Genomic DNA, 23,291 nt, shown 5'->3' on the forward strand with positions numbered 1-23,291 from the left:
CCATTGAGTGGAAAGGGCCATACAATGTAGGCCGGTGGGGAAGGAAGGCCTGGCATCGCATCCACAGCATGGCTTCAGTCACCACTGACTGGGGGCAGCAGGGGATGTGGGGAATAATAGCACAGGCATATCCAGCAGTATGGGCCAGAAAGAAGGAAGATTGTGGGAGCCTGGAGGTGACTCCAGTCACCATCACCGGAGACCCACACCCACCACGTAAGCAGTATCCCATAAAACGGGAAGCGACCGAGGCAGTAAGGGAGATAGTGCAAGAATTTGAAGCTCAGGGGATAGTAAAAGAGACCCACTCATCCATTAACTCCCCAATTTGGCCGATGAGGCAGACAGACGGCTCGTACCGACTGACGGTAGATTACACCAGCTTAAACAAGCACATGGTAAGGGAATATGTGGCAAATCTGACCACTATTTGGAATAACCTTCGCCCAAAACAGAATGTGTTCTCAGTCTTAGATATAGCCAACTGGTTCTGCTCTCTTCCAGTGGGGGGAAAGCATCAGGACATATTAGCTTTTACCGTAGGGGAAAAACTAGATTACCCCAAGGCTTTAACAATAGTCCGGCCATTTTTCATAGGCACATGGCCGAGGTGGTCGCCCAAGTGAATCTTAGCGGGACACAGAGTACCATACTCCAGTATGTAGACGACATCCTAATAGCTTCAGTAAGGGGCATGACCACATCATCGCCCTCACCCGGACCGTAGCAACCATACAGCGAGTTGGCCTTAAGATCAACCCCAGGAAGGCGCAGTTAGGGCGGGAGAGGTGGTGCACTTGGGATACCACATTAAACAAGGGGAGAGAAAGATTCCAGGGTATCAGAAGAAAGCTATTTTAGAAATGCCATAACCCCAGACCATAAGAGGAGTTAGGCAGCCATTGGGGCTATTCAACTACTGTAGGAAATTTATCGAGAATTACTCCGAGCTTGCGGAGCCATTGCAAGGATTGACCAGGGAAGGGAGACAGTCCAGGAGCGAGTCGAGTGGGGCCCAGAGCAGGACACAGCCTTTAGCAAATTAAAGCCGACCCTCACTTTAGCCCCAGCCCCAGGGTTGCCAGTTTCGACTAAACCTTTTCGCCTCTACTGTGACAATCAGGGGGGATATTACACAGCGGAGGGAGGTCAGAAACACAGGGACACGATGCGGCCAGTAGCCGCATGAGAACTCATGAGAACGGGGGCCTGTGGTGGCAGGCTTACATCGATGTGCGCAGGTTCTGGATTGTGCCATGTGGGCGATAGAGGCAGCAGAAGCAGTGACTCTCTTAGAATCCGTTATCCTTCACTCCCCTTATTCCATAGTACAGCTATTAGAAGCAGATAAATTAAGCGCAATTTCAGATAGTTGCCGAGCTAAATGGGAAAGCATTTTACTCCTGGCAGACAAAAGAATCCAGACAGTTAAAGATTCAACCCTTAACCCTTCAGCCATGATGGTTAAAGAAGGTACGGAGCGTAATTGTGTGGAGGAGGTCGATGAGAGCGAGAGTGGCGGGATAGCAGAGGAACCCCTGGGAGGGGAAGATGTATGGGAATTATTTGTGGAAGTGTCCCGGAAATATCATGAGGGGGAGCCCCGTACCGCATGGGCAGTAGTGACTAAAACAGGCACGGTACTAAGGGGAAGCCAGATTCCGGGGACTTGGTCAGCTCAGGTAGCAGAATTAATTGCCCTCACAGAAGCCTTAAGATGAGTAGCAGGGAAGAGGGTGAACATATATACAGACAGCCGGTATGCTTTCAGAGTGATTCATGACTATATGGTAGCTTGGGCTAGTCGAGGTTACATAACTTCATCGGGGGGCATGTGCAACATGAACAGCACGTACGAGACCTGGTAGAAGCAGCCAGAGCCCCAGCAGAAACCGCCGTAATCAAAGCAGCCGCTCATAAAAAGATATAAACCCTGCAACAGCAAGGCAATGATTATGCCAATAGGGCAGCAAAGCCCTTACCGAGCAGATCCCCAAGGGACCAGGGGAAGTAGTGTCAGCCATTTCAGCACCTGAACCAGACCCAGACAGCATGGGAAGGTTACAGGCAACAGCGGGGAAGGAAGAAAAAGAGGAGTGGAAGCGAAAGGGGGCAAAACGCAATCGAGATGAAATCTGGAGAAAGGAGGGGCATGTAGTTGGACCCAGGTTTATAAGGCAGACATTATTAGAGGTTTACCGTGCAATAGCTCACATTGGTGGGGACAAAATGATCGAACAAATGTATAGGTGCTGGTGGTGGAAAGGGATGGATAGAGAGATGGCAATACATTGCCAGCAGTGTATAGTCTGCTCCCAATGCAAACCAGGGAAATCCCCAAAAATAAGAATGAGGTTTCAGCCCAGACCGCAGGGGCCATGGGAGCAACTGGAGATAGATTTCACCGGAACAGTCACAAAATAAAAGATACTGCTTAGTTATTATAGACAGATTCACCCGGTGGGTGGAGGCATTCCCCTGCAGGGATTGTACAGCACGGACAGTGGCCAGGATATTGGCAGAAGTAATTCCGCGGTGGAGAATCCCACTGCAGCTATATTCAGATTGGGGCACTCATTTCACAGGCAAGGTAATGAAGCAGGCTTGTGCCCTGCGAGGAGTCAAACAGCGATTTCACGTCCTGTATCACCTCCAGAGTTCCGGCATGATTGAAAGGACAAACTGTACCCATAAGAACGGTCTGACAAAAGCTTTAGTAGACACAGGACAGTGTTATGGTAAAGATTTTACCCACCGTACTCATGAAAATGCGAGCCACAAGAACAAGGAGGACAGGACTGACACCATTCGACTTAATGACCGGGAAAGCTATGGCACTCCCAGAGGACATGGTACCAGGAGCCGCAGAGAGCTGTAATGCAAGGGAGAGTGTTTAAATTTATCAGGCTCCCAGCAAAGCAGCTGCACAGTTTAAAGGGAGAAGTGAAAGACAAACAGAGAATGAGAGATTGGGAGAAAGAAAGGGATTGCATCCGCAGCCAGACCCCAAAGACTGATTAAGTCATGATTAAGGTACTTCCAGAAAGGGCAGGCTTACAGCCCAGATGGGTGGGACTGCATGGAGTGATTGTTACAGGGGATACATGCGCCTAATTGAAATGAAAGGCATGCCAAAATGGAAGCATTATACTCAAATTAAAATGTACAGGGAACCAAAGGAGTTCTAACTTCTCCTGGTTATGAGGAGTTCATACCATCTTTTGCTTCAGATTCCTGCTTCCGTAGGTACGCCGAGGACAGACCTGAGAGGCACCCACGGTATTCATCAACGACCACATATGTTTGTACTCGGGGCAATATGTGCAACTCCCCAAAGAATAGGATTTGCCCAGGCTGAGTGAGTGGGCAGATGCATGGCAGATACAGTATAATGTGGATAAATTTAAGCTTATCCACTTTGGTCGCAAAATAAGAAGGCAAATTATTATTTGAATGGGTGTAAATTGAGAGAATTGGATACTCATCAAGACCTTGGAGTCCTCATGTATCAGTCACTGAGAGTAAGTGCACAGGTACAGCAGACAGCAAAGAAGACGAATAATATGTATGTTGGCCTTCATAGCGAGTTAATTTGAGTATAGATGTTTTATTGCAATTGTACAGGGGTAAGCCCACATCTGAAAAAAAATGAAAATCGCTTATTGTCACGAGTAGGCTTCAATGAAGTTACTATGAAAAGTCCCTAGTCGCCACATTCCGGCGCCTGTTCGGGGAGGCTGTTACGGGAATCGAACCGTGCTGCTGGCCTGCTTTCAAAGCCAGCGATTTAGCCCTGTGCTAAACAGCCCCCGTTTAGTAATGTGTGCAGTTTTGGTGTCCTTATCTGAGGAAGGATGTTCTTGCTATGGAGGGAGTGTGGCAAAGGTTTACCAGGCTGATTCCTGGGATGGCGGGACTGTCATATGAGGAGAGAGTAAGTTGCTTCGGAATATATTGGAGTGTAGATGAGTGAGAGGGGATCTCATAGAAACTGTTATATTTTAAATAATGACTTATCTAAAATATGTATGTTACTCTTGAATCCACCAGGATGATAAAATGACCAACAGTCTTCTTGTTGAAAGATTAACTATTTAATGACTAATAAAATAATAAATGTGAGTCCTTTTACTCAATACTAAACTAACAATAGAGAATTAAAGTACAATTCAGATAACTATATAACTATACACTATTATAACAAACTAGTTCTAACTTCTCTCACTCTAGATATTCCATGTCTTGTTTATTCACTGTTCTGAATCACATCATCATGTCATCCTCATCTGAATCATCTGACTTAGAAAAGGCGGGAAACCAATTCTTATAGTATCTGACTGTGAGCCATCTGGTGTTGAAATGACTGTACTACATTTACATACATTGATCATGTATATTGATATCTGAATATCACTACAGAAATGTATAAATGTAACAGGATTAGAACATGGTACATTCATAAAGAATGTTCCCGATGGTGGGGAGTCCAGAACTAGGGGTCATAGTGTGAGGACAAAGGGAAAAACTTTTAGAACTGAGGTGAGGAGAAAGTTCTTCACCCAGAGAGTGGTGAATTTGTGGAATTTGTTACCACAGAAAGTAGTTGAGGCCAAACTATTGTGTAATTTCAAGAAGGAATTAGATGTAGCCCTTGGGGCTAAAGGGATATGGGGAGAAGGCGGGATCACAGTATTGAACTTAATGATCAGCCATGATCATGAATGGCGGAGCAAGCTCGAAGTGCCGAATGGCCTCCTGATCATGAATGGCGGAGCAAGCTTGAAGTGCCGAATGGCCTCCTTCTGCTTCAATTTTCTTTGTTTGTTGATTTCCACGTTCCCCCTGTGTCCACATCCTATTGCCCTCATGGACCTAATTTCCCCAGCCAGGGCTAATATGCGGTCAATTCCAGCCCTCATGCCCTGTGTCACAACACAAGTGAATTAACCAATAATTCTTAGAAAAATACCCAAAGTCTTTGGCCCATGGCTGCCCAATAATTATAGTCATCAGGTTTGTAAGTTTAAACACAATTAATGTTTATTTATAACAAGAACTATAATGAAATCTTAAGCAAATACAACTGATTAACTATTATCTAATTTCTATTGCCCCACTTTAACTTGCCCCCACCCTCTACACACACAGAAGACAGACAAACACAGAGGGTAAGTAAGAGAGAAATGGGTGTTTCCAGCACCCTGGTTCTCTTCAAAACTACTTTCAGTTTGAGGTTTTTACTGGGATGCACCCCCATCTCGGACGAATGCCACTGGGATGTACTGAGGGGCAATTGGCCTTTCCCCTGCCTTTCTTTTCTTGCAGCACATAACTGTTGCCCATATCAGTACAGCACATGTCCCCAGGGTTATGCCTAACCTCATGTCTCCCATTCCCCTGCTGAACGACCCCCTCCGAATATGTCCCCCCAGTGGTGTGCCCCTGAGAGTCCTCCTGTCTGGAGCACTAAGTTCACCTGAATTCCCCCTTGCTGATTTGTTCTGCAGACTGTCTGGTATAATCCTGGGGTAATTCTGTGGCGCGTTTCATTGCCTCACAAATTATACTGCCCGGTGTCTTGTCAATGTACAGGGAATCGTCCCACCAGGCTCTGAATAAATACCCTGATGTGCTTGCTCCCTGGCAGGTGAAATTCTCCCACTGTCTGTGACTTGCAAACAGAAGCTATGGCTGCTACCAGAGAGTAAACACCCTGAGACTATCTCCGTCTCCGGCGTTGTGAAGCACCACTGTGTCGGCCCCACCTGTATAGCTTTGAAGGCTTCGCGTAAAAGCAGTATGTTGACTATCACTTTGCTGGTATTAGGCAGGGGCTCGAGGGTTTTACATGCACACAGAATATAATGTATTGATTCTGAACAGCACTCTGCAGTGCTTACGTATGCCAAATCTTCGCTGTGTGCAATGTACCCACTGGATCCAGTTCGATAGACCCAGCCCACCTGTACTGTCCCCAGGAATTCAAACCTGTAACTGTCCTCAAAAGTGCCTTTTGTTTGACTTTCCTGAGGGGACCACCATTATGAATCTCATCCCTCCCTCAATTGGTTCGTCGCCTGGCCTGGTGACCACAAGCTCATGTCTGTCCCTATGTAAATTTAAGAGATTTAGCCTGTGTAGGGAGGCGAACAGATGCTGCGGGATGGTTCCAAATCGTAAGTCTGTGATGTCAGCTTTGATACCGTCAATTGCATCCCTTGCCAATGTATCGCAAGCCCTGACTTTTGCTTGCTCTTCTGTGGTGTTAATTATTGCTGCTGATAACATATCTAAGGCTCACATTAGCCCTTCTCCTTGTAGGTTTATGGCAGTCAGTGCATATTCAGACCCATAAGCTCTGTACTGCAGCCCCTTTCCTACTTTGGCTGCTACCAGGAGGCATAACTGTTGGCCTCCGCTGACAAATTCATAACAGAATTTGTGCTGCCAAACAACCCGCCAACGTCCCCTAGGATACTGCATTTGCTGAGCCTGTATAACTTTGATTCTGGGGCGATCCTGTAGGTATAATCGTCTATGGCTTCCTGCAGTCTGGTCTTTGTCCAAATTATAGCACTGGGGTGATCATAGCATTTGGAGCGCAAAACGTCCAATAACCTTGTTACATTATATGTGACTTCTAGCGACACCATGGTGACATCATGTAGTAGTAATTTTGGCTGCCCAGTCCTAACTAACCCGTCCGGGGGAAGTTCAACCATATGGGGGTATTTCGTGGGCTTTTGATATCCACAAGTGTATTGTAGAATCTTACATCTTTACATTCTAATCTGTATATCACATGTGTGCAATATTCCTGACAGTACAACCCTCCAAGGCCAGGCTCCCACACAAAGGCTGTTATATTTAAATACGGACCAAATACTCAAGCTTCCCCTTGTGATCCTGTTACATTGCATGTATATCCCCACATTCCCAAACCTGTGTGTACATCATAAATCCCCTTTATGAGCAAATGTCCTTCAGTGTCCAGTTCAGTTTTCAGTCCCAAGTCGGAAGGGGTGGCAAACCACCCTCCTCCCGCACGTGCCTTCAGAAAGTGCCATCCTGTGGGTCACTTAATGCTATTTGTCCCCTAGTTGGCGTTGGCCCAGTCGCAGCCTGGATTCTTGAGTCTGATGGGTGTACCGGGTCTTCAAGGGGCACCGAAACTGTGGCCTCTGCCACCGTCCTTCCCCATACGGCCGTGATCACTTGGGTTCGATGGCTGTCCGGTGTGACCCTCTCTGGGATCCACGTGGTCGGTTTCTTTACCATTCCCCCATAGGCTCTGGGCAGGCTGACATTGGTGTGCTTCATCCCCATAGGCTCTGGGAAGGTCATGTGGCCTGCGAAGGATCTCCCCTTAAAGGGTCATGCTATCATCTTCCCTGTGGGTGCCCGGGGCCCTTGGGTCCCTCCATGGGATAAAGGAGAAGCTGGAGTGAGATATGGGAGCCCCTCCGCTCTCTGGCACTGACACTTCTGGATTCCCACAAACGCTTTCCCCATGCCCTTGAAACCTGCACCATGGAATTCATGCCCTCAGCCATGGGGATCATGACCTGAGCAATGGAGTGGGCACCTGCCATGGAATGGACATTTCGTACCAAGGTCGTACCCTTATTAATATTTTTGTAATATTCATCCTCACATTCTCTTCCTTATCAGAAAAGATGCCCTTAGAACAAAGAACACTACAGCACAGGAACAGGCCCATTGGCCCTCCAAGCCTACGCAGACCATGGTACCTGCCTAGACTAAAACCGTATGCACTTCGAGTCCGTATCCTTCCATTCCCACCCTATTGATATATCTAGATGCCCCTTAAATGCTTCTATCGTACCTGCTCCCTCAACTCCTCAGGCAGCACGTTCCATACATTTACCACCCTCTGTGTAAAAAACCTGCCTCGCACATCTGTTCTAACTTTTCCCCACGTACTTTAAACCTATGTCCCCTAGTACTTGACTCTCCTATCCGAGGAAAGAGCATCTGACTATCCACTCTATCCATGCCACTCATGATCTTGTCGACCTCTATCAGGTCGCCTCTCAACCTCTGTCGTTCCAGTGAGAACATACCGAGTATATCTAACCTCTCCTCATAGCTAATGCCCCTCATACCAGGCAACATCCTAGTAAACCGCTTCCGTACCCTCTCCAAAGCATCCACATTCTTCTGGTAGTGTGGCGACCAGAATTGTACACAATCTTCCAAATCAGGCCGAACTAAGGTCTTGGGCAGCTGCAACATGACTTGCCAATTTTTATGTTTCAATGCCCTGGCCGCATGAAGGCCAGCATGCCGTACGCCTTCTTGACCACCTTATCCACATGCATTGCCACTTTCAGTGATCGGTGGACATGAACACCCAGATCTCTCTGCCTGTCAGTACTCGCAAGAGTTCTACCATTTACTGTGTAGTTTCTACATGCATTGGACCTTCCAAAGTGCATTACCTCACAGTGTCCGGAATAAACTCCATCTCCCATTTCTCCGGCCAAGACTCCAACCAGTTGATATCTTCCTCTTCACTATCGGCAACTCCACCAATTTTTGTGTCGTCTGCGAACTTACTAATCAGACCAGCTACATTTTCTTCCAAATCATTTATAAACACAACAAACAACAAAGGTCCCAGAACTGATCCCTGTGGAACGCCGCTAGTCACAGCCTTCCATTCAGAAAAGCACCCGTCTACTGCCACTTTCTGTCTTCTGTGCCCAAGCCAGTTCAGTATCCAACTTTCCAGCTCTCCTCTGATCCCATGTGATTTCACCTTTTGTACCAGTCTACCATAATGTTGACAAATGTGAGGTCATCCATTTTGGTAGGAATAACAGCAAAAGGGATTATTACTTAAATGATAAAATATTAAAACATGCTGCTGTGCAGAGAAACCTGGGTGTGCTAGTGAATGAGTCGCAAAAAGTTGGTTTACAGGTGCAACAGGTGATTAATGTGGCATACAGGATGCTTGCCTTCATCGGCCGGGGCACTGAGTACAAGAGTTGGCAGGTCACGTTATAATTGTAAAAAAGTTTAGTTCGGCCACATATAGGGGCCTCACGGTAGCATGGTGGTTAGCATCAATGCTTCACAGCTCCAGGTCCCAGGTTACGATTCCCGGCTGGGTCACTGTCTGTGTGGAGTCTGCAACTCCTCTCCCGTGTGTGCGTGGGTTTCCTCCGGGTGCTCCGGTTTCCTCCTCACAGTTCCCAAAGATGTGCGGGTTAGGTGGATTGGCCATGCTAAATTGCCCGTAGTGTAAGGTTAATGGGGGGATTGTTGGGTTACGGGTATACGGGTTACGTGGGTTTAAGTAGGGTGATCATTGCTCGGCACAACATCGAGGGCCGAAGGGCCTGTTCTGTGCTGTAGTGTTCTATAATTTGGAATATTGCATGCAATTCTGGGCGCAACACTACCAGAAGGACGTGGATGCTTGGAGAGAATGCAAAGAAGTTTACCAGGATGTTGCCTGTTCTGGAGAGTTGTTCGCTATGGAGGAGAGGTTGAATAAACTCCAATTGATTTTGTTGGAAAGACGGAGGCTGAGGGGGAGACCTGATTGAGGGTCTATAAAATTATGAGAGGCATAGACAGGATGAATAGTCAGAAGCTTTTTCTCAGGGTGAAAAGATTCAATTACAAGGGGGCACAGGTTCAAGGTGAGAGGGGAAAAGTTTAGAGGAGATGTGCTGGGAAAGATTTTCACGCAGAGGGTGGCGGGTGCCTGGAATGCATTGCCAGTGGAGGTGATGGAGGCAGGCATGATAGCAACATTTAAGATATATCTTGATAGACACATGAATGGGCGTTAAATGGAGGGATACAGATCATTTGGGCAATAAGTAGTAGGTCTAAACAAGGAATCTGGATTGGCGCACGCTTCATGTGCCGAAGGGCCTGTTAATGTGCTGTAATGGTCTTTGTTCTTTGATTGGAGGAGCCTCAGAGGCTACGGGCACATGAGATGTTGCACCAATGCTTGGCACCAAGGCCAGCACTGCTAGGATGGTGACCGTAGTGGAGCGCCTGATGCACAACGTCAGCATCATTAGAGAAGGTGTCCAGGGCATCGCGCAGTCAGTGAGGCCTCAGCAGAAGTCTGACTCACTGGGGAATGTGACCCAGAACCAGACTGACCTTGATGAGGTGTTGTGAGACATGTTCCGGTAACAGATGGGAATGGCCGAGGCGCTGTGGAGCTTATCCCAGTCACAGGAGTATTGCTGAGGGCGCGACATCATGGTGCAGAAATTGGGGGAGTCACCAGGGCTGGCAGTGCCAGATGATGCAGGGGCAGCCAAGGCTCAATCCAGCTGACCCTCCATCTTGATGTGAATCTCAGGGCCCAAACCATGAGGAGGGGGCTTAGGTTGGCATCCCAGACCAATCCTATGGACAAGTGACGGTGGCCACCAGCTCCCCTGAGTTCCATCCCTCTGACGAAGCCCCGTATTACAGTCAGCACCCGGAACAGGGCAGCGCGGCCGTCAGTTGCCAACAGCCCTTCCACAAACCACCTTCAACTTAGGCTGACCGCACTGCACGTATGCAAATTTCCCCAGAACAGCTGATCAGTAGCTCTGCTCTGCTGCCCTCTGCTGGATGCCTGTCTTCACTCAAACTCCTTGGGTCTCCTTCGCCAGTTCACCTTCAACTTAGGCTGACCGCACTGCACGTATGCAAATTTCCCCAGAACAGCTGATCAGTAGCTCTGCTCTGCTGCCCTCTGCTGGATGCCTGTCTTCACTCAAACTCCTTGGGTCTCCTTCGCCAGTTCACCTTCAACTTAGGCTGACCGCACTGCACGTATGCAAATTTCCCCAGAACAGCTGATCAGTAGCTCTGCTCTGCTGCCCTCTGCTGGATCTCGTACCTGCTCCCTCAACTCCTCAGGCAGCACGTTCCATACATTTACCACCCTCTGTGTAAAAAACCTGCCTCGCACATCTGTTCTAACTTTTCCCCACGTACTTTAAACCTATGTCCCCTAGTACTTGACTCTCCTATCCGAGGAAAGAGCATCTGACTATCCACTCTATCCATGCCACTCATGATCTTGTCGACCTCTATCAGGTCGCCTCTCAACCTCTGTCGTTCCAGTGAGAACATACCGAGTATATCTAACCTCTCCTCATAGCTAATGCCCCTCATACCAGGCAACATCCTAGTAAACCGCTTCCGTACCCTCTCCAAAGCATCCACATTCTTCTGGTAGTGTGGCGACCAGAATTGTACACAATCTTCCAAATCAGGCCGAACTAAGGTCTTGGGCAGCTGCAACATGACTTGCCAATTTTTATGTTCAATGCCCTGGCCGATGAAGGCCAGCATGCCGTACGCCTTCTTGACCACCTTATCCACATGCATTGCCACTTTCAGTGATCGGTGGACATGAACACCCAGATCTCTCTGCCTGTCAGTACTCGCAAGAGTTCTACCATTTACTGTGTAGTTTCTACATGCATTGGACCTTCCAAAGTGCATTACCTCACAGTGTCCGGAATAAACTCCATCTCCCATTTCTCCGGCCAAGACTCCAACCAGTTGATATCTTCCTCTTCACTATCGGCAACTCCACCAATTTTTGTGTCGTCTGCGAACTTACTAATCAGACCAGCTACATTTTCTTCCAAATCATTTATAAACACAACAAACAACAAAGGTCCCAGAACTGATCCCTGTGGAACGCCGCTAGTCACAGCCTTCCATTCAGAAAAGCACCCGTCTACTGCCACTTTCTGTCTTCTGTGCCCAAGCCAGTTCAGTATCCAACTTTCCAGCTCTCCTCTGATCCCACGTGATTGCACCTTTTGTACCAGTCTACCATAATGTTGACAAATGTGAGGTCATCCATTTTGGTAGGAATAACAGCAAAAGGGATTATTACTTAAATGATAAAATATTAAAACATGCTGCTGTGCAGAGAAACCTGGGTGTGCTAGTGAATGAGTCGCAAAAAGTTGGTTTACAGGTGCAACAGGTGATTAAGGTGGCATACAGTATGCTTGCCTTCATCGGCCGGGGCACTGAGTACAAGAGTTGGCAGGTCACGTTATAATTGTAAAAAAGTTTAGTTCGGCCACATTTAGGGGCCTCACGGTAGCATGGTGGTTAGCATCAATGCTTCACAGCTCCAGGGTCCCAGGTTCGATTCCCGGCTGGGTCACTGTCTGTGTGGAGTCTGCACGTCCTCCCCCCTGTGTGCGTGGGTTTCCTCCGGGTGCTCCGGTTTCCTCCCACAGTCCAAGATGTGCGGGTTAGGTGGATTGGCCATGCTAAATTGCCCGTAGTGTAAGGTTAATGGGGGGATTGTTGGGTTACGGGTATACGGGTTACGTGGGTTTAAGTAGGGTGATCATTGCTCGGCACAACATCGAGGGCCGAAGGGCCTGTTCTGTGCTGTAGTGTTCTATAATTTGGAATATTGCATGCAATTCTGGGCGCAACACTACCAGGATGTGGATGCTTTGGAGAGAATGCAAAGAAGGTTTACCAGGATGTTGCCTGTTCTGGAGAGTGTTCGCTATGGAGGAGAGGTTGAATAAACTCCAATTGATTTTGTTGGAAAGACGGAGGCTGAGGGGAGACCTGATTGAGGTCTACAAAATTATGAGAGGCATAGACAGGATGAATAGTCAGAAGCTTTTTCTCAGGGTGAAAAGATTCAATTACAAGGGGGCACAGGTTCAAGGTGAGAGGGGAAAAGTTTAGAGGAGATGTGCTGGGAAAGATTTTCACGCAGAGGGTGGCGGGTGCCTAGAATGCATTGCCAGTGGAGGTGATGGAGGCAGGCATGATAGCAACATTTAAGATATATCTTGATAGACACATGAATGGGCGTTAAATGGAGGGATACAGATCATTTGGGCAATAAGTAGTAGGTCTAAACAAGGAATCTGGATTGGCGCACGCTTCATGTGCCGAAGGGCCTGTTAATGTGCTGTAATAGTCTTTGTTCTTTGATTGGAGGAGCCTCAGAGGCTACGGGCACAGGAGATGTTGCACCAATGCTTGGCACCAAGGCCAGCACTGCTAGGATGGTGACCGTAGTGGAGCGCCTGATGCACAACGTCAGCATCATTAGAGAAGGTGTCCAGGGCATCGCGCAGTCAGTGAGGCCTCAGCAGAAGTCTGACTCGCTGGGGAATGTGACCCAGAACCAGACTGACCTTGATGAGGTGTTGTGAGACATGTTCCGGTAACAGATGGGAATGGCCGAGGCGCTGTGGAGCTTATCCCAGTCACAGGAGTATTGCTGAGGGCGCGACATCATGGTGCAGAAATTGGGGGAGTCACCAGGGCTGGCAGTGCCAGATGATGCAGGGGCAGCCAAGGCTCAATCCAGCTGACCCTCCATCTTGATGTGAATATCAGGGCCCAAACCATGAGGAGGGGGCTTAGGTTGGCATCCCAGACCAATCCTATGGACAAGTGACGGTGGCCACCAGCTCCCCTGAGTTCCATCCCTCTGACGAAGCCCCGTATTACAGTCAGCACCCGGAACAGGGTAGCGCGGCTGTGGATGTATCACTCTCAAGTGCACCAGGACCCTCCAGCCACAGAGCCCCCAGAGGATGTTTGTCAGGGACAACAAAGGCCAGTGGACATGGTAAGCAGTTGGCTGCCTCCACCTCTGATGTGCGCCCTGGGGATACATCTAGACATAGCAGTATGGCAAGGAAGGCCAAGCATGTCGAGAATCACTGAGAGGCACTGGGGTGGATGGTAGAGGGTAATGAGAGAAGTGTGCATGGGGGTGGGAGGGGGGGGGGGGGGGGGGGATAGTGGGGTGGCACATCGGGAGAGTGAGGCAGTGATGAACATTTGTAAAAGGAACATTAAAATACCCCCACCACAACCAGTATGACGCCTCTGGCCCTTCGTTCCTTGATGCGGGCCGACCACCAATCCCATGCCCCCCCCCGACATGTGGTCCTGCCCCCCTCCCCCCCACACCCAACATGCCCTGCCATGGCTGTGGACATGTGCCCGGGACTGTGGTTCATCCTCTGGGTGCTGTGTGTGGTGCTGCCTCCCGCAGTGTTCAAACACAGTGTCTATGCATCAAGGTGTCATTGGGATGCTAGGCAATGAGCCCCATATGCCCACATAGCACGCCCACCCAAAGGGATCCACTGGGGATGCGTGAAGTGCTCACTGAACCACGATTGTCAATTACCCATTAGCAATAGCGTTCAGCCGCACCGCCAGAGGCCTCCACAATCAATGGAAGTTATGGGTGGCCGGTGGGCAGACCAGCAGGGACTAGGGTTACCCCCAGAATAGGAACACACGGTCCAGGGATTGGCATAGAGGACCCCCCCCCCCCACTTCCTCCGAGCACAGGGGCAGCTAGCCCAGCGCCCCCGGGCTCATTGCCTGTGAGTGAAGACGGCCACTCACCTCCTCGGGTCCAAACGGCAGCCCATCTGCCAGATTCACGTTTTTCAAAAGGAATTCTAATCGGCACCAGCGTGACCACTTGCTGGGGAGGCTGCTGAATCACGGGAGGATATGGGGTCACTCCCGTTAATTGTATGGAAACAGGGATTAAGTGGTGATTATAATTTCTCCCAACGCTGTGGCAGGATCCCGATTTCACCTATTGGAACGGGCCGGTTACATCGTGAACAGTTTTGCACCCGGCGCGGTTCTCGCTTTTGGCCTCTCCAACTCTTCACTCGCCTCGTTAACCTCTCACTCGAGCAAAACAAGACCACTGAATCGCTCCCAATGTATTTGAATGCTCCAGAGGCCAGACTTCCAATCTCCATCTCTGTTCTAAGCCCGTTAATAACAGTATTTTCAAATCTGCTGCTACCACCCCACAAAAGAGCATCCACATGCATCATGAAGATGCCCGAAAGTTTCCCTCCATGTTACCAATAAAACATCGCAGAGTCTGCTTTCAACTGAAGACAGTCCAACTTTAACAAAGCCGGTCTCACTGTGAAATACCAAATTCTGGAGGAGTCATTCAGCCCGTATACACGTTAATTATAACTTCCAGAGCACATTTATTGTGTTTGGCACCTCTTTCAGAGAATGAAGAAAAATTTATCTTTGAAGCTGATGTCCCTATAAGAAAGCATTGTTACCATGTATCGACTTGCATTCCCAAGCACTTGCAGCTAACAGAGCCAAAAGATTTTCAAAATAACCTTTCTTGCCCTAGGTGAATCTACCTTAGACCTTGGTCGCCCAATTCTTCTTCAAGCCTTGTGCCACCAGCCTGGCTTTGGCCCAATGAATTCCATCAGGAAGCACATTTTCCTTGCACATCTATCTGTCAGATAGAACTCATTTTCCCCTATCTGGGACCTCCCTGTACACCCCAAATTCTTTGCAAATTTTCAGTTCTCATTGTTTTGGATCTATTATTAATTTATCGTCTAATTTGCTGGAACCCACTCAGTCCTCTCGAACATATGGGCTTCTGCTCCTTGTAGAATTCCTAGTTTGTGCCATTTTTCCTTGTTAAGCTGCACCCACTAGAACATAGAACATAAAGCATACAGTGCAGAAGGAGGCCATTCGGCCCATCGAGTCTGCACCGACCCACTTAAGCCCTCACTTCCACCCTATCCCCATAACCCAATAACCCCTCCTAACCTTTTTGGTCACTAAGGGCAATTTATCATCGCCAATCCACCTAATCTGCATGCCATTCGACTGTGGGAGGAAACCGGAGCACCCGGAGGAAACCACGCAGACACGGGGACTCCGTGCAGACTCTGCACAGATAATGACCCAGCGGGGAATCGTACCTGGGACCCTGGCGCTGTGAAGCCACAGTGCTATCCACTTGTGCTACTGTGCTGCCCTGTCCTGCCTTACAGCTTGTTCTTGACTGCTACAGCACGATCTCCCCTTCCTATTATGAAGTGTTCTTTCAACACTTGATCTTTGTCTATGAACATGTTCACTACCAGAACTACAGTCCGAACATGTTTCTGTGCTCTCCATTTTTGTTCTTCATATTCACAATCAATGGGCCTCACCTCTTTCCCTTTATCTTGTACATTCAACCAGTTTTTCTATTTATACAAAAAACAACTGATATAGGCTCCAGCCCCCTACCATCTGCAATAAATTCTTTACATGGACAGCCCATGCCAAAGCCGAAGGCTACCAAAATTTTACAAAGCATTTAATCTATCACAGCATGATTATCTCACACAAACCGTTACTAAATGGGCTTCCACAGCTTTATTCATAACTATTATGTTCATGTTCTGACATATACCTCAAAATTTATTGTTTGCAGATGCCTCCCTGTTGTCAGTGAGGAACTTTGCCAGTGGCCCCAGTCCAGTCCCTATCCATTTTTCGATCATCTGTTCCACAAAGTCAACAAAGTATAAAATGAAAATGTTCTTTTCTTTATCCCATGCCTTAAGGACCCATACCTTAAGCCGCAACTTTATTAAAATCTGTCGTCAAGGGCATACTCACTATGGGCTGCAATGGTGATCTTCTATATTTCTTACATATACCCCATCTATTGCTCATCAAAGAACCAGAGAGTACAGAAGAGGCCTTCGGCCCATCAAACCTGCACGGACAAAGAAAAACTATTCTAATCTACTTCCCAGCACTTGGCCCGGAGCCTTGAATGTTGTGACATTTCAAATGCTCATCCTTTTGAAAGACTGTGAGGTTTCCAACTATTTTCCCAGGCAGTGCATTCCAGATCCCAACACTTTCTGGATGAAAAGCTATTTCCTCAACTCCCGTTTAAACATCCTACTTTTCATTTTAAAATTGTGCCCCCTTGTTATTGATCCTTCAACTAAGAGGAACAGCTGCTTTCTATCCACCCTGTCCATGCCCCTCACAATTTTATACACCTCATCAGATCCCCTCTCAGCCTTCTCTGCTCCGAGGATAACAACCCGAGCTTGTCCAGTCTCCTTTGATAGCTAAAATGCTCCATCCCAGGAAGCATCCTGGTCAATCTTCTCTATACCCTCTCTAGTGCAATCATAGCCTCCCTACAGTGTGGTGACCAGAACTGACCACAGTACTCCAGATGTGGCCTAACCAAACTCCTCTACTCCTTCAACATAAACTCCCTGATCTTATAATTTATGTCACGTCTGATGAAGGCAAGTGTCCCGTATGCCTTCTTAATACTGTATTCACCTGTCGGCACCTTTACAAGGACCTGAACAAGGACTCCAAGATCCTTCTGTTCCTCAAAACTTCCTGGTGTCCTGCCACTGACTGAATACTCCCTTGTTGTGTTACTGCTGCCAAAGTGCATCATCTCATAGTCTTCAGGGTTGAATTTCATTGGTCACTGATTTGCCCATCTAACCAATCCATCTATATCCTCCTGCAACCTAAGACCTTCATCTTCACTATCAACCACCTGGCCAACCTTCATATCATTTCCACCAAACCCCCCCCCCCAAGCACTTTCTTCTACATCATTTATATATATATCACAAACAATAAGGGACGCAGCACTGGTTCCTGTGGTACACCACTGGACACCAGCTTCCAGTCACACAAATAGCCTTCTATCACCAGCCTCTCTCCCCTATCACTAAGCCAATTTTGGATCCAACTTGCAACGTTACCCTGAATCCCACATGCTTTTACCTTCTTTGTCAGTCTCCCATGTGGAACCTTGTCACAGGCTTTGCTGAAATCCGTATAAATTACATCAGCTGGACTGCTCTTACCTACACACTGTTGACCTCCTCAGAAAATGTCTCAGGCATGGCCTCCCTCTGACAAAAACATGCTGACTGTCTCTGATCAAACCTGGCCTCTCCAAGTGGAGATTGATTCTGTCCTTCAGAATTTCTCCACTAGTTTCCCCAACGCTGATGTGAGACTCACTGGTCTGTAATTCCCTGGTTTATCTCCATCAGCCTTCTTGATAGGTGGAACCAAATTCGCCATCCTCCTGTCCTTTGGTACGTCCACCGTGGCCAGAGAGGAATAAAAAATTTGGATCAGAGCCTCTGTAATTTCTTCCCTTGCCTCCCAACGCAGCCTGGGATACAACTCAACTGGACCTGGGAATTCGTCCCCTTTTAAGCCTGCGAAAACCTCTAGTACCTTCTCGCTCCCTGTGTCAAACTGCGCAAGAATCTCACAGCCCCTGTCTGAATTCTGCAACCACATCCTCTTTCTCCAAAGTGAAGACAGATATAAAGTACTCATTTAACACCCTACCAATGTCATCCGGTACATTGCACAGATTACCATCTTGGTTCCTAATAGGCTGGCCATGCTGTTCCCTTGATAACCTCATGGGAGTATATTGGGATTTTCCCTAATCTTACCCGGCAGTGCTCCTTGATGTCACCTCTTTGCTCTCCTAATTGCTTTTTTGAGTTCCCCCCTGCACTTTCTATACTCCATAAGAGCCTCTATAGATTTGCTCCCTTTGTACCTGTTAAAAGCCTGTTTTTCTTCCTATCCAGGCCTGAATATTCCTAGTTCTCTGTAATTTTTGCTTCTACATTTCACCTGAAAGGGACCATGTTGGACATGTACTCTCACCGGTTCCATTTTGAACGTCTCCCCCCCCCCCCCCCCCCCCCCGGCCACTAATGTTCTGCTGTAGATTTACCCACAAGTAACTGTTTCCACTCTACTTTGGCGAAATCCTGCCTTATTTTAATAAAAACAGCCTTTCCCCAATCCAAAACCTGTTTTTGCAGACCATCATTTTCCTTTTCCATGATAAATTTAAAACGTACAGTCTTGCGATCACTATCACTTAAATGCTCCCCCACTGCTACCTCAACAACCTCTCTGGCTTCATTCCCCAGAACTAGGTCCAGCCCTGCACCATCCCTTCAACGTGATTATATAAAAAGCTCCTTTGAATACATTTCAAGAAATATGCTCCCTCTAAGGTGCCCTTCTAAGACATCATCCCTCCTTACTGCGATAGCAGACTCTTTAATTAATAATGCAACACCACCTCCTCTTTTACATTTTCCCCTGTCCTGCCTGAAGAATACTATATCCTGTACTACCTCCCTTAACCACGTCTCTGTGATGGCAACAAATTCACAAATCTATGCTCTTAACTCTTACCGATCATACTCCAAGCATTAAAGCAGAGACCATCCAACCTCACCTTACTCCCTTTGATCTTAACATGCTGTGGGACTATTGTATTGACACTCTGTGTCCCCTTCCCTTGCAGAATTAGTTTAAATCCCTCCCAACAGCACCAACAAACCCACCTGCAAGGATGTCAGTCCCATAAGGTTCTGGTGCAGGTATCCCACTTGCACACGTCCCACCTTCCCCAGAAACACCTCCAGTGATCCAAGAATCTAAACACCTCCCCCCTGCACCAACTCTTTTTTTTTCTTAAATAATTTTTATTGGAATTTTTGAAAAATATATATCAACAAAACAATAATAACAATAATAATAATAAACACCCCCCCGGCACCCGTATCAACGCATATAACAACCCCCCCCCCCACCCCCAATAAACAACAAAATAAATTAACAATAAGCAATTAACTTAAACACTATCCCCCTAAACCCCCCTTCCCTTCCCCCCTCCTTCCCCCTCCCCCCTCCTTTCCCCTCCCTCCTTCCCCCTCCTTCCCCCTCCCCCCCTCCTTTCCCCTCCCTCCTTCCCCCCTCCCTCCTTCCCCCTTCCCCCTCTCCCTTTACCCCATCCCCCTTTCCCCTCCCCCCTTTCCCCCCCTCCCCCTTTCCCCCTCCCCTTTCCCCCCTCCCCCTCCCCTCCCCTTCTCCCCTTCCCCCCTGCCCCTTTCCCCCCTTCCCCCCTCCCCCTCCCTCCCCTTTCCCCCCTCCCCTCCCTCCCCTTTCCCTCCCTCCCCCCCCTTTCCCCCCTCCCCCCCCTCCCTCCCCCCTTCCCCCCCTCCTTCCCTCCTTCCCCCCCTTTCCCCCCTCCCCCCTCTCCCCTCCCTCCCCCCCTTTCCCCCCTCCCTCCCCCCCTTTCCCCCCCTCCCTCCCCCTTTCCCCCCCTCCTTCCCCCCCCCTTGTCCCCCCTCCCCCCCTCCCCCTCTCCCCCCCCCCTCCCCCCCCCTTTCTCCCCCCCTGCGACTGGAAGGGAACATTCCTGCCTGGCGATTGTCGCACGATGCCCGTTCATTCGTTGTCGCAGTGTCTGCATGGTCTCGCCAATGTACCACGCTTCGGGACATCCTTTCCTCAGCGTAAGACCTGGCGAGGCCATGCAGACACTGCGACAATGAATGAACGGGCATCATGCGACAATCACCAGGCAGGAATGTTCCCTTCCAGTCGGGGAACACTTCAGCAGCCAAGGGCATTCAGCCTCTGATCTCCGGGTAAGCGTTCTCCAAGGCGGTCTTCAGGACACGCGACAACGCAGAATTGCCGAGCAAAAACTTATAGCTAAGTTCCGCACGCATGAGTGCGGCCTCAACCAGGATCTTGGATTCATGTCGCATTACATCCACCCCCCACCATCTGGCCTGGACTTGCAAAATCCTAACAACTGTTCTGGCTTGAGACAATTCACACCTCTTTAACCTGTGATTATCCCTCTCCCTGGATCTGTAATGATTTGATTACCTGCAAATGCTCGCATTCCAAGCATTGTCCAGCATCTCTGACTTTGTCTATATAAATGTTTCTGGAACATACCTCTCCATTCACCTGAGGAAGGAGCTGCGCTCCGAAAGCTCGCATTTGAAACAAACCTGTTAGACTTTAACCTGGTGTTGTAAGACTTCTTACTGAACTCTCTGGAGGAAGCAGTGCCCTCATCAGCTTCTGTAATGGAAAATCGATTTGCGAGCGGGACCCCAGAGGACCCCTGCACTACCTGCCTGTTTCTTTTCACTGTTTGGTGGTCACATATTTCTTTTTTTAACTCATTTCCCTTGAGCTGTGGCATGACCATCTCTCTAAGCGGGCTATCCACTTAACTCTCAGTCTCATGCACGTGCCACATTGTCTCCTGCCACTGCCACACAAGCTCCGAAACGAGTGTTCAATTTCTGAATTCAGGAGCACTTTCTGCACCCGTGTTTGGTTTCAAACACCCGATTATATCACTTACGTGATTTGTGTTTATTGCATAATGGAACTTTGAATGACACTTAAAACACTGGCTGACCATACCCTGGGGTTTGTTTTTCTGTTGAAATTTCCCAATTCATTCCTCCTGTCATAATTGTTAAAGGTGTTTTTGTCCTTGTTATTTTTAGTTACAAATCATCTTTCATATTGAACCTGGTGGCTTGTTCCTAGACTACCCCCCATCCCGTTAATATTGTGTTTTCCATAGTCTGTCTTATTGCTGAGCGGTCCATTTGTGTCATGAAGGCTGCCAGCATGGAATGTTTGCCCAGAAGCTTTTACAGAACCCCTGACGTTTGTTCTCGCAAGGTGTGCCTTTCTGCAAATATAACTCCTGTCAAAACAAGCAGTCTATCCACATTTGTAAGTTTAAAGCAGTCCAATAATTTGAATGCCAGCACCAATTGAGGAATTTCTAGATGGATTTTTAAAAAAACTTCTTCAACTCTAATTTTATTGTGTTCCACAACCACTTCTCCTCCAACTCCACAATGCCACCTACATCCTCTTTATACATATTTTAGCCTCAAAGCAATAAGTGTGGTCTATTGAACAATTAAAGCTCAAACCTAACTTAAGCACTGGGAAACATTAACTCCTGCTAACAACCCACAGGTCTTCCCTTTCAGTTGCATAAGAGAGCACAGGACACTAGCGGGAGCGATAGAACCAAGGTGGTCCGCCCCATATTTATCAGCAAACAACTACAGAGAAAAAAAACAATGCAGACTGATTTCACTTCATCAAACCTGGCAATTGGAGATGGAGTAATGAGGCTGCCCAGCTATTGGGTTACAGTGGCCTATATGGCGTGCAGCACAGTTTTGCTGTAACCATTCCATGATTCAATAATTCTATACTGACTTGATTTCCTGTAAAATATTATCATCTTATTATGTTATCGTAGCAGCTGGTGTAAGCTGAACCAAACTGTGCCCAACTTTGGTGAATTATTTGACCCCAAAACGACCTTCCAGTCACACAACTGCACACCAGTTAGACAGACTATTTGTACTCCTAATGACCCATTCGGACCTGCCTCAATTCATCTGCTGTTGAAAAGCTGAGCCATGTGTTATAACCCCCATGAGAATGAACCCATTAATATCCCCGTGAGCCTCGTCGCGTACGACCCCCTCTCCTCCGGCTGAGGGAGTGTCCCTGACGAACTCAGTGACCACCGAGATGGACTTGGAACATAAAAGCCGGCGCAGGTAGAATTTCAAATCTGAATTATAAGGAATATTTTGTGACAAACTATTTGTGAATTCACGGACTGAAAGAGAGGCAAAAGATCATTGTGATACATTTAGGGGATTAGGACTCAATCCGATTCATAAAGTATCCTGAATGAGACAAATTCAAGAATATGAATGTAATCAAAATATCTCCTTCCCCATTTGTGGGCAGGTCAATAAATACAGAGGAAGGGAGGGAGTGTGGCAGGGGAGTGTCGGGTACAAGGAAGATGTATTATAATTCTTCTATAGTGAGCAGAAAATAGTCTGGATTCAAACAGCAGGGGGTGCTTGGAACCTGTCAGGTAATGTTGGTTGTGAAATGGGGTTAAGACTATATAACAAATCTTGGGCTATTTTACTCGTGATTCTTCCTTACAATTTAGTTCATACATACATCCCCAGTGGAGGTTAGCAGGATGCACTCCTCAACTTTTTCTCACTGTTTAAAATAGCTAGGAATTTGAAATTTACAACTGTTGCCCAAATTCTCAAATTTTCTGACTGAAGGAAACATGAGATAGAAGGATGACACAGGGGTATTGGGCAGTTTAGGTGCCTATAGTTCCTCTTGAAGACTCCAGATTCAATTTGCCATGTATTTGAGTCTTTGCTCCTGAGACATTAAACACAAAAACATTAAAAATCATTTCAACTTTCATATGAAGTACACATGGGATATTTACTCATCTACACAAGGTGCCTCATGGCAGACTGGTACAAACGGTGAAGTCACACGGGATCAGAGGTGAGATGCCAAGATGGATACAGAACTGGCTAGGTCACAGAAGGCAGAGGGTAGCAGGAGATGGGTGTTTTTCCTGAATGAAATGTTGTGACTAGTTGTGTTCCACAGGGATCTGTGCTGGGACCTCTGTTGTTTGTAGGATACATTAACGATTTGGAGGAAAATGTAGCTGGTCTGATTAGTAAGTTCGCAGATGACACCAAGGTTGGTGGAGTGGCAGATAATGTTGA

The 23,291-nt window shown here is 47.7% G+C and overlaps 1 protein-coding gene across 1 annotated transcript in view; it reads right to left on the reverse strand.

Annotated features, from left to right (window-relative positions):
* Positions 1–23,291, reverse strand: part of ppp1r17 (protein phosphatase 1 regulatory subunit 17) — an 87,632-nt gene that overhangs the window by 27,524 nt on the left and 36,817 nt on the right. The gene's annotated exons all lie outside the window — the stretch shown is intronic.

Source organism: Scyliorhinus canicula, chromosome 10 (genome assembly GCF_902713615.1).
Source record: "Scyliorhinus canicula chromosome 10, sScyCan1.1, whole genome shotgun sequence".
NCBI lineage: Eukaryota > Metazoa > Chordata > Chondrichthyes > Carcharhiniformes > Scyliorhinidae > Scyliorhinus > Scyliorhinus canicula.